This window comes from Benincasa hispida, chromosome 2 (assembly GCF_027475165.1).
Source record: "Benincasa hispida cultivar pf3 chromosome 2, pf3_genome.v1.1, whole genome shotgun sequence".
NCBI lineage: Eukaryota > Viridiplantae > Streptophyta > Magnoliopsida > Cucurbitales > Cucurbitaceae > Benincasa > Benincasa hispida.
The window spans coordinates 50,171,451-50,182,087 of NC_143479.1; the positions used below are offsets into that span (position 1 = coordinate 50,171,451).

Sequence of the window (10,637 nt, forward strand, 5' to 3'; positions counted from 1 at the left end):
CCCAGAAAAAACTAAGTCTCTCCCAAATCTTTCATTTGGAATTGAGTTGCTAGCCAGTATTTAACTTCAGGCAGTAAACCTACATCATTCCTAATAAGTAGGATATCGTCTACATACACCACTAGAAAAGCTACTGAACTGTTGATGATCCTTTTGTATACACAAGGCTAATCAACATTTTCATCAAAGCCATAAAATTTGATCGCAGTATCAAATCTTATATTCCAAGATCGAGAAGCTTGCTTCAATCCATAGATGGACCGATTAAGCTTGCAAATCTTTTGCTCTTGACCTTGAGTTATGAATCCTTCAGGTTGCTACATATAAATGGTCTCCTCAAAATTGCTATTTAGAAAAGCAACCTTGACGTCCATTTACCAAATCTCATAGTCATAATATTAAGCAATGGACAAAAGGATCTGGATAGACTTTAACATGGCAACAGGTGAGAAAGTCTCCTCATAGTTGACTCCCTCAACTTGGGTATAACCCTTTGCCACTAGTCTAGCCTTGAAGGTTTGCACCTTCCCATCAGCAACCTGTTTTCTCTTGTAGATTCATTTTTAACCTATAGGTTTAACCCCATCAGGTTGATCTACAAGATCCTAAACTGAATTGAAGTACAGACTCCATTTCGAGATTCATAGCTTTGATCCACTCATCTTTGTCAACATCCTCCATTGCCTTCTTATAAGACAATGGATCCTCAGTATCTCCTTCAGCTACCATAGCTAGAATTTCTGTTAAACCTATATAATGGACAGATGAGTTCACAACCCTCCCACTACGTCAAGGTTCCCTCAACACTTGAGGTGGATTCAACCTATTAGATGATCCAACTTTAACAACTCTTGTTGTGGTGTGGGGTTCTTCAACAACTCTTATTGAAGTTTCAATAGATTTCTTAGAAAGTTCATTCAACACTATTTTACTATGGGGCTTGTGCTCCCTTATGTGGTCTTCTTCTAGAAAAGTAGTATTCGTCGACAGAAACACTTTATTTTTCTTAGGGTCGAAGAAGTATTCATCTCTCGTTCCTTTAGGGTATCCTACAAATAGGCACAGTTTTGAACGAGATTCCAGTTTCTTAGGATTTTCCTCAAACACATATGTTAGGCAACCTCAGATTCTAAAATGACGTAAACTAGTTTTACGACCATTCCATAAATCTAAAGGTGTTCTCGTAACACAATTGGATAGAACACAACTCAAAATATATGTTGCATTCTGTACTGCAAAACCCCAAAAAGAATCAAGTAAGGAAGCGTAACTCATCATAGACCAAACCATGTCCAATTCCATGTACTATCAAATAGTTTTGGAATGTAAGATCCAAAAATTCTCCACCTCGATCGAATGAAAATGTCTTAATTGTTTTATTCAATGCATTTTCAACTTCGATCTTAAACTCTTTGAACTTTTCAAAGGATTCAGACTTATGTTGCATTAAATAAACATACCCATATCTTGAATAATCATCAGTAAAGGTGATGAAATATTCAAACCTTTCTCTTGCTTTTACATTCATCGGACCACAGAGGTCTGAATGTACTAGCTCTAAGGGTTATTTGGCCCTGTGACCTTTTTCAGTAAAAGATCTTTTAGTCATTTTGCCTTCAAGGCATGACTCACACACAGGTAAAGAATTTTTTTCTAACTCACTTAGAAGTCCATTCTTTACTAATCTTTCAATCTTATTGAGATTGATGTGTCTTAATCTCAAGGGCCAAAGTTGGGCATTTTCTTTAGGAGAAATTCTAAGCCTTTTATTTTAAGTTACTATAGTTTTAAACATTTTAGAGGGATTTAGTTGCTAACGATCTTAGCACATAAAGATTATCTTCGATATTTGCAGAACAAATATATACATCATTTTTATAAATAAACACTTTATTTACTTTAAAAGGAATAGTATAATTTTGTCTAACAGACATTTTACAGAAATTAGGTTCCTTTTCAAACTTGGAACCAAAAGTACATTATCTAGTATAACATATGATTTATGAAAACAAAATCGAAGTCCTCCCACTGTTGTAGTTAAGACGATGTGCCCAGTTTCAACCTACATCGTCATTTCCCCAGCTTCCAGTTGTCGCCAGAAACTAATTCTCTAAAATGAAGAACAAACATGATTAATGACATCGAATAAATTATCAGGATGAATAATCATTCTCCACTAAACAGATTTCCAAAACAAGCAAATCATATTTACTTTGTTTGGCCTTCTTCTTTTCTGCCAAGTATTTGGGACAGTTTCTCTTCCAATGTCCCTCCTGGTTGCAATAGAAACAGATTCCCTTTGCAGCCTTAGCCTTCTTGCCCTTCTGGGCAATAGCTGGTAGGTTAGCTTTCCCCTTTCCACCTTTCTTCTTCTTCCATTTTTTGGTGCCGAAAGAAGGCACAAATTTTGTTCCAGAGGTCCAACCTTTGAAGAACTTCTTAGAGGATAAAGCAACATTTGCCTCACCCTTTTGTTCCTTGGTTTTCATCAAGGATTGAAAGGTTTGTAGCTCGTTGAGCAAGGTGGTCAGTGAAGGAACCTTGTTAGGGTTCTTGAGCGGAACATAGGATTGTCCCTATTTTCTATTTTTCATAGAACAATAGTTTTACAGAGAAGAACATAAAAAGTATGCATTTAATTCAACAATCACACATGCTTGAAAAACAAAATGTAGAAAAAGTAAAATGGGTTAGAAAACTCTTACCTTTGAAGAATGATTCTTTAATTGAACAAATCCCCTCGTACTCCAAATGGGCACCACCGTGAAGGTAACCTTGGTATTTTCTGGATAAGAATCCAAGAGGATGTGGGGCTTTGACTATTTTGGGAGAGGAAGATATGAGAAAGAGGAAAAAGATAGGGATTTTCACATAACCTTTATGTGTTGAGAGAAAGACTCTTTCTATCGTTTCAAAAACTGCACAAATGAGGGAAAAAAATTTCATCCCACTCTCACGTCTAAGAAAGAAAAAGGTGTGGAGGGAGTTACAACTCCCTCTCGTAATTAGTTTTTCTAAAATAAATAAATTTATTTATTTATTTTATATATATATATATATATATATATATATATATATATATGTTATATCAAATATAACATACAACCTATAGTTTCTATATTGTATCAAATATAATATAACATATAGTTTCCTTTCTCACACCAATGACATTTAATGTAAATCACATTTACATTAAATTTAACAATATGAATTCAATTCATATAATTAGTATTTGAATCATATTCAAATATTTATTTCCTCTCATTAATATTATAATGTATCAAATACATTATAGTAATTATATCATATGTAATTAAAATTTAAATTAATTATATCATACATAATTAATTAAATACCTCAATTAATTTGAACAATTCAAATTAATCCAAAAACTGATTCTCATTAAATCTCGTTAAGCTATCGAGGGGACCTCATGGATCTGTAGCTTGAAGCTTCAATGGTACGTGAATAATTAATTAAACACCATCCGTTAACTGTCGGTCACTCCACTAAAGATCGACAGCTGCACTCTTCGCACTATAGATATGTTTCTGTGTCCTTGGGTATAACCAATCAACAGTACAATGACCCTTCACAAATTACTCGTAAGTACAGTTATGCAAGAATTACCGTTTTGCCCATGTAGTTATATCTAACTCCTTAAGTACCACTAATACCTTTAATGAATAATAAATCATAGTCCAACTATGACCAAACACCTCTCGGGCCAGGAGAGGGTGTGGCGTCACATTATTCAAGCCCCGTAATCAAGAAGCAATTTATCTACTTACCCTAACATTGGGGAATGAGTGAATTCTCTCTCGTGTAGCTATGTTCCCAACTCTTCAATCAGACGAATCCCCAAAATGGTAGGTTTGTTGAGTTGACAATCTGGCCACTCTCACTTATACAAATCAAAGGACCGCCTTCATAGGTAGGAGTTCACAACTCATTCAAGATTCAGGTCATGTTACCTATGGTCATCTTGGTGAAATGTAAGTCTCTATTATAAACGACGTTATATAATGAGACTAAATATTTCGTGGTCCGGTCTTATACAAACTTCTTTGTATAGAATATCCTCTCTCACATATCTCCACATGAATGATTAGGATCAGATCATTTGTAGCACTTTACAACGATTGTAACATCTACAAAGCGGGCAAACTCGTAGTGTCACCAGGATAAGGTATTCAACCTTATCCATCTACTACAGACCATTTGGGTTATCACTTAAACATGATCCACTCGTACATCTTTACTTACATGTGTAAGCTACAAGATAACCTTGGATGCTAGTTTATTAGTTTGTGGTTAATACAACTAATTTTGAAATAAAATATCATATATTTTATTACATAAATAAAATATTTGTACAACATAATTACAAACTATAGAACCCTACAAAATTTAGGGCATCAACCCCAACAGTCAGGTTATAGTCAATCCTATTCATAATAGCATTGCTACGAAACTGTAGAAAACTTTTAGGTAAAGTTTCCAAGATAAAGCTAACCTGACTGCCTTCATCAATGATGGACTCATTCATCCACCACATTAAAGTAAACCATCATGTTGAAAACATGTTCTCTAACAGATGTCCCTTCTTGCAGACGGGCATCGAAGATGTCTTTGAGAGTGTTGTGCCCGAGTTGTGCAGACAGTTGTACGAACATTCCCCTCAAGGACTCCATGATTTCATGGGTCGTGAGCATGAACTCATGCTTCTTGGCCAAGACTTCAAGAAGCCTTGCCAAGATGTACGCTCGGGCCTTCTCGTTTACCCATGTCCATCGCTCGTATGATTCTCGAACATTGCAAGCAGCATTTGGAGCTGGAATGGAAGGACAGTCCTCCATTAGAAAAAATCGGAGTTCATCAATGATTAAGATAGTGTTGATTGTGTTTTTTCAACTTGTGTAATTATCGCCCGTTAGTTTGTCGGGAACAAGTAAATTTAGAATCACAGAAGTCATTATGAATAAATTTGTTGAAACCATACAAATTATTTATATTAGTATATTTTCATTTAACCATTTAGAAAAACCAATCAATTTTAGCAAAATAATCTAATGCACCCTAAGTGACATTTTTTTTTTTTTTGCAAAGGTATTGTAATTAAAATGTGGGGTGGAGGAATCGAACCTCAAACCACGAGATCGATAGTATGAACACTAGCCATGCTCTTATTGACAAGTGACATCTATTTTACAATGATACTTTAGTGAGACAGGACAAAAGCGTAGGGTGATCAGGTGCCCCTTCACTGAAATGAAACAATCTCAACCAATAGACAGAACAACTTTTTGTTATTGTAATTATCAGTTACCATTGTTCGGTCCAAAAATTGTTAAACTCGCTTAACATTTATTGTAAGTATAATCCCTCATTGTAGATTCTGAAGTTCCGCCCTAATGAGCCAACTATAGGAAAAGACTGATTGGGGCAAAAACTAAAGTAAACCCTTACCCATTTCTGGAGTTTGAATAAAGCATCATGCAAAAATGATATCCGTAGGGGGACACTCAAGGTGTCACAAGGTCGTGCATGAGAATTTACTTCAAACTAACGAGAAAGACCAAAGGATGTGTTGTCACACATCCTGCTCCCACTTACTATAAACACTCTCTCCATTCACCTTGTTATTGATCTATACAAACACCATCCATAGGGGTACACTCAAGGTGTCTCGAGGCCGAGTATAGAACTCACGATGTAAACTTTTAGGTTGAAACATGTAGAGGATAAAATGAAGTATCATATACCACATTTTCCTCTCACTCAGCGTTTTACCTAAGGTTAATAAACTTAGAAAAATCTGGCTACTGATTTTAACTAAGTAGATGTTTAATTTGCCCAAAAATAACATTTTCTTTGGATAGTTAAACAATATTTTATTAAGGTTTATTAAACACTTTAACAAATGTTAACCGATAACTGCATGCTTGTAACAAATCTATCTAATTCATCTTTCCAGTTAAGTTCCTAGGTAGGGGTGTAACATTTTCGTCAACTTAAATATCCTAGCCTAGATAGAACTAGCCTTAGAAGGTTCTTATAGATACATTTGTTACAATGTTAATCTTTTAATCATAACCAATTTAATCCTATTAAACCGATTAAAAGATTAAACTAAATTTTTAATCTCATTAGAAAAATGATCTTAGGTTTATATGATTCATATTTTAAAACTATTTTAAAAAATGAATTTTAACCTAAGGTTTACATGCAATTATGATTTATTGATTTTAATTTCTAATTTCTTTTTGTTATAACTATTATAAGCAAAAGAAATAAATTAAAATCATACATTGCATGTAAAGCATACTTAGGTAAATTTATAACGATTAAATTACCCTAAAGTGGTGACATGCTTCATGCAATTTCAATTTATTACTAACATATATAACAATTATATACAATAGTAATGAACCAATTAATATCATACTTCAAACATACGTTCATACTATATATTATAACTCTTATAATATAAATTATGCATGTATATGTTATTAATGCATGCATACATATATTATAATATTTATACTATATGACGCATGAGCATGCTATAAAATTAAATCATGCAAATATATATATTATAAAACTTATAATATAAATTGTGCATGAAATTAAATGCATAACCTATGGTAGGATTTAATACCATATGACATACATTATGACATATAACTAAAAATATAAATCATACAAGATAATAGCCATTTGATTTGAACAGGTGAACCAGACCTTGAATCGCTCGAACCAGACCACAAACCAGTCCAAAGGAACCCAAACAACTTGAATCGGAGAACCCATGAACCAAATTAGACCAGCATGCCACGAACCGCACGCGAACCGAAGCTGGACTGCACGTCTTCTCCTTCTCGAAGCAAAGCGACGTCGTGCCTTAGCGTCGCAACGCTATGGAGAAGATCATCGACCGTAGCATCGAACGTCGCGACACTACAGTACAATTGCCCACTGTACTCCTTCGAAACGCCATCGAAATTCGCCTCGATTTCTCCAGAACTCGACTGGGATCATCACGAACGACTCAACATAAAAATATAGACTCGATAACGATTTAATGCCCCAAAACATGGGCCCTTACAAAAAAAAAAAAAAAAAATTGTAAAACAAAAGCAATTAAATCTAAATGCCCAATCCCAAAACATCCATTATTGCAAACAACATTCACAGACAACCATCACATGAAATATACAGAATGTTAAATCCCACCATTAAACTATAAAATCATTCTGAATTTTTGGAAAAAATTTGGGCCAAAAAACCCCGCAATGATACCAATTGTAGGAATCATCGAAGGTCCTTGAGCGGAACACGGGATCGGACCCAAACCCAAAATTTATAGAATCATAACTTCACAGCAATCATACAGAATTATGTATCTAATTAAAAACAACATGCTTGGAAGAAAATGCAGAAGAAGTCAAATTTGGGTTTCAGAAACCCTTACCTTTAAAGATCGTTCTTCAATGGAATTACTTCGAACTAAAAGATACCACCACGACGGAAACCACTGTATTCTCTAGGTGAGAATCTAGGAGGAGTGTGTGCTCTGACTATTTTGAAAAAGAAAACTGAGAAAGATTAGAAGAGATGAAGATCAGAACTATTATGTATCTCTCTGTAACTAGAGAAGAAGAAGGAAAAAATAAAAATCAATTAGAATGCCCACTCCTACACATTATAAGGATTGAGAGAAAAATGGGGAGGGAAACCTCACAATAATTCAAAAGTAAAACTAAAATTGAAAAATTAATTTTAATTTATGATAAAACTATTATATATATATAACTACCTTAATATATATATATATATAGGAAAATTATTTCAAATGGTAAAACTGTTAAAAATATTTAATTTTATAAATATTTTGGTTAATTTTTTATATTCAAATATTTATTTTCTCTCAAATAAATTTTGTATTATAATGTATCAAATACATTATAGTAATTATATCATATATAATTAAATTAATTATATCATGTCAATAAGAGCGTAGCTCAACTGACATAGTGCTTATATGTGAGCTCGAATAAAAAGGTTCGACTAATTAAGAGTGTGGCTATACTTAGGGCTAATCATTGAACACTCAAACTTCTACTTAAAAAAAACCCTCAAACATCCTCCAAAACTAATCACTTTCTTCTCACTAGTTGTCAATAGAACAAATAGAAAATCATCCCATACCTACTTTGCGCATAGGATTGCCGAGTTGCATCGCCTGCAACGTGTTTAATTAGAAAGCCTGGCAAAGGTGAAGGGCAATTGTGTGGTGCTCCATATTTTGGGATGATGAGAGTGGATGGATCTTTTGCCATTGGATTCGCAATTTTCATGGACACCATCTCTTCTTTCCCTATGCCATTGTCAAGCAAAACTTGAATATTTCCTCTCTCCCTCTGATGTTTCGAAAAAAAAAATAAACATATTAATATTGGAAAACAAACTTTTTAAAATAAAAACTATATATTTTAAACAAACTAATCAATTTGAAATCTTATCAAGATTTCATTTTGATTCCAATTATAATCAACAAATTGATCAAATTTAAATTTTAAAAATATGTTCGATAAATTTCAAATTTGTTTATTTGAATTTGGACATTTAAATTTTTTTTTATCCCAAATCAAATTATACAAAGACTAACTAAGTAGACCTTAAATCAAATTTGACCATATTCGAAACAGTATCCCAAATACCTTTTGAAAAAAAATGTAAAATTCAAATTCAAACCATCTAAATGGATCTCAAAGTAAGAAAGCTTGATACAATTACGTTCAATCCCAAATCAAATTTGAGCAGAACTGCAAAATTAAAAGGAACAAATATTGTAAGAATTTGAAATTGAATTTGTTATTATAGAAACTTTTTATTCAAATATAAGTCTAATGGTATGGTTTACATAAAAAAATGTCGCAAAAAAATAAGCACACATTTTAAAGTTCCATATTAAATAACTTTGCATCTCAAACATAGACTTCCTAAATTTATATTAAATGCACAACACTCCAGACAAATCATTTAACTCCACAAACTAATCAACTGTCTAAACCAAACTCCAAATTTAATCATTAAACTCAAAATTCCAAACGCCCCTAAAATGATAGAAATAGGGTTCAATGACTGAAATTAATGAAATGTTAAAAGGAATTTATGCCACTGTCTATTCTTTAAGATCAAAAGAATCCCCATCGTTGTGTACATATGACATGTATACTGAAGTTGGAGTTTCAAATCCTCCACATTGCTATTTCATCAACCATCCAACACTCCAAACAAGCCATTGAGGGGATTCAACCAGAGAAGGATAGAGATTATGTTGTACCCCAATCAACACCAATAATCTAACACATCTTAAATTCTGCTGCCTTATCACCCTTTCATTTGTACTCTTCATAAACAAAAAAGTTGGGAAACAATTAGTTGGACCATTAATATCAATACAAGCAATCTAGTTGACTGTAGTGCATCCCTTCCTTCTGGATCACAGAATAATGATAGTTCTGCTACCAAAAAGCCACATACATGAGGGATAAATATGGATCAACACCACAATAGACACTCCAAAGCTTTTGCTCATTTATACACCTGTTCTAAAATAACAGGTATAATTTTCAGCTCAAAAGACTGATTTGTGTGTGTGCACGCGTGCTAAGATGTGTGTACTTTATCATATTCGTCAACAATAATCTCGAATCCACATAAATTAAATTGGGAACAAAAAAATGAAGAGGAAATTAAGTATATTAGTAGATCTGGACAATGTCATAACGGCAATTACTTCGACCTTCTCATCTGTTTGAAGGAGACAACTGCAGAAATTGAATTACTCTCCTTGGATGCTTGAGCTGTCCCTGAAAAGGTCTAACTAGGCCAAACAATCATTCATTTGGTTTGCGGTGTTTTTCCTTAACAAAGCTTCAGGTATGGAAGGGACAATTTGTTGCCTATATTCTTCTAATTTCTAAACCCACCAAACAGAAAGCAATTGGGATTAACCTGATGAATAATGAAATTTTTTTATAGGCAATATTTACGAGTCTTATATTACACTTTCAAGCCAAACTATCATATGACCATATGATACCAAAAAGGAAAGTAAAAAAAAATGAAAAAGAAGAATTTGAGAGAGAGAGAGAGATCAAATTTCCACCAATAAAGGCTGGTATGCAACCAAAAATTAAGATTTTTATAACCTGTAAGGCCAAGAGCCGCCAGTGGAATATACTGGAAAATGAGAAAATCTTTCATGTTCCTGCAAGGCCAATGACAGCAGAAACAAAATTTTGGTATGTTAGAGCGCATGTTACATCCCTTTTTTCATAAAATATTTCAAAGCAAATCTAGGTTTCCCAAAGTTGACAAATCTCTTTGGAGAGACACAGAGAACCATAAAGTTATATATCACAATTCACAAAAGAAAGTATAGAAAATGATACATTAGAAGATTCACCTATTGAGAACTCAAAAATTGTCTTTTTAGGAGGAAAAATTTGTTTATTTTAATAACGTTATCGTAATCACCAGCAACTTTTGAAAATTAAAGTAGAGTTTGATATTTGAAAATTAAAGTATAGTTCACAAGTAGATTATCTGCCAAAACTGCTCAATGA

The 10,637-nt window shown here is 33.3% G+C and overlaps 1 long non-coding RNA gene across 4 annotated transcripts; it reads right to left on the minus strand.

Annotated features, from left to right (window-relative positions):
* Nucleotides 1-4,387: 4,387 nt before the first annotated feature.
* LOC150037978 (uncharacterized) lies at nt 4,388-10,621 on the minus strand. Of its 4 annotated transcripts, XR_016527621.1 has the most exons (5): nt 8,724-10,621; nt 8,212-8,423; nt 7,475-7,598; nt 6,745-7,031; nt 4,388-4,834 (listed from the first exon to the last, which is right to left on the minus strand). It is a non-coding gene; the product is annotated as an uncharacterized LOC150037978 (long non-coding RNA). The 4 variants fall into 4 exon arrangements; XR_016527620.1 differs by lacking the exon at nt 4,388-4,834 and having other exon boundaries at nt 6,571-7,031; nt 10,221-10,621; XR_016527622.1 differs by lacking the exon at nt 4,388-4,834 and having other exon boundaries at nt 6,571-7,031; nt 7,475-7,580.
* Nucleotides 10,622-10,637: the final 16 nt, after the last annotated feature.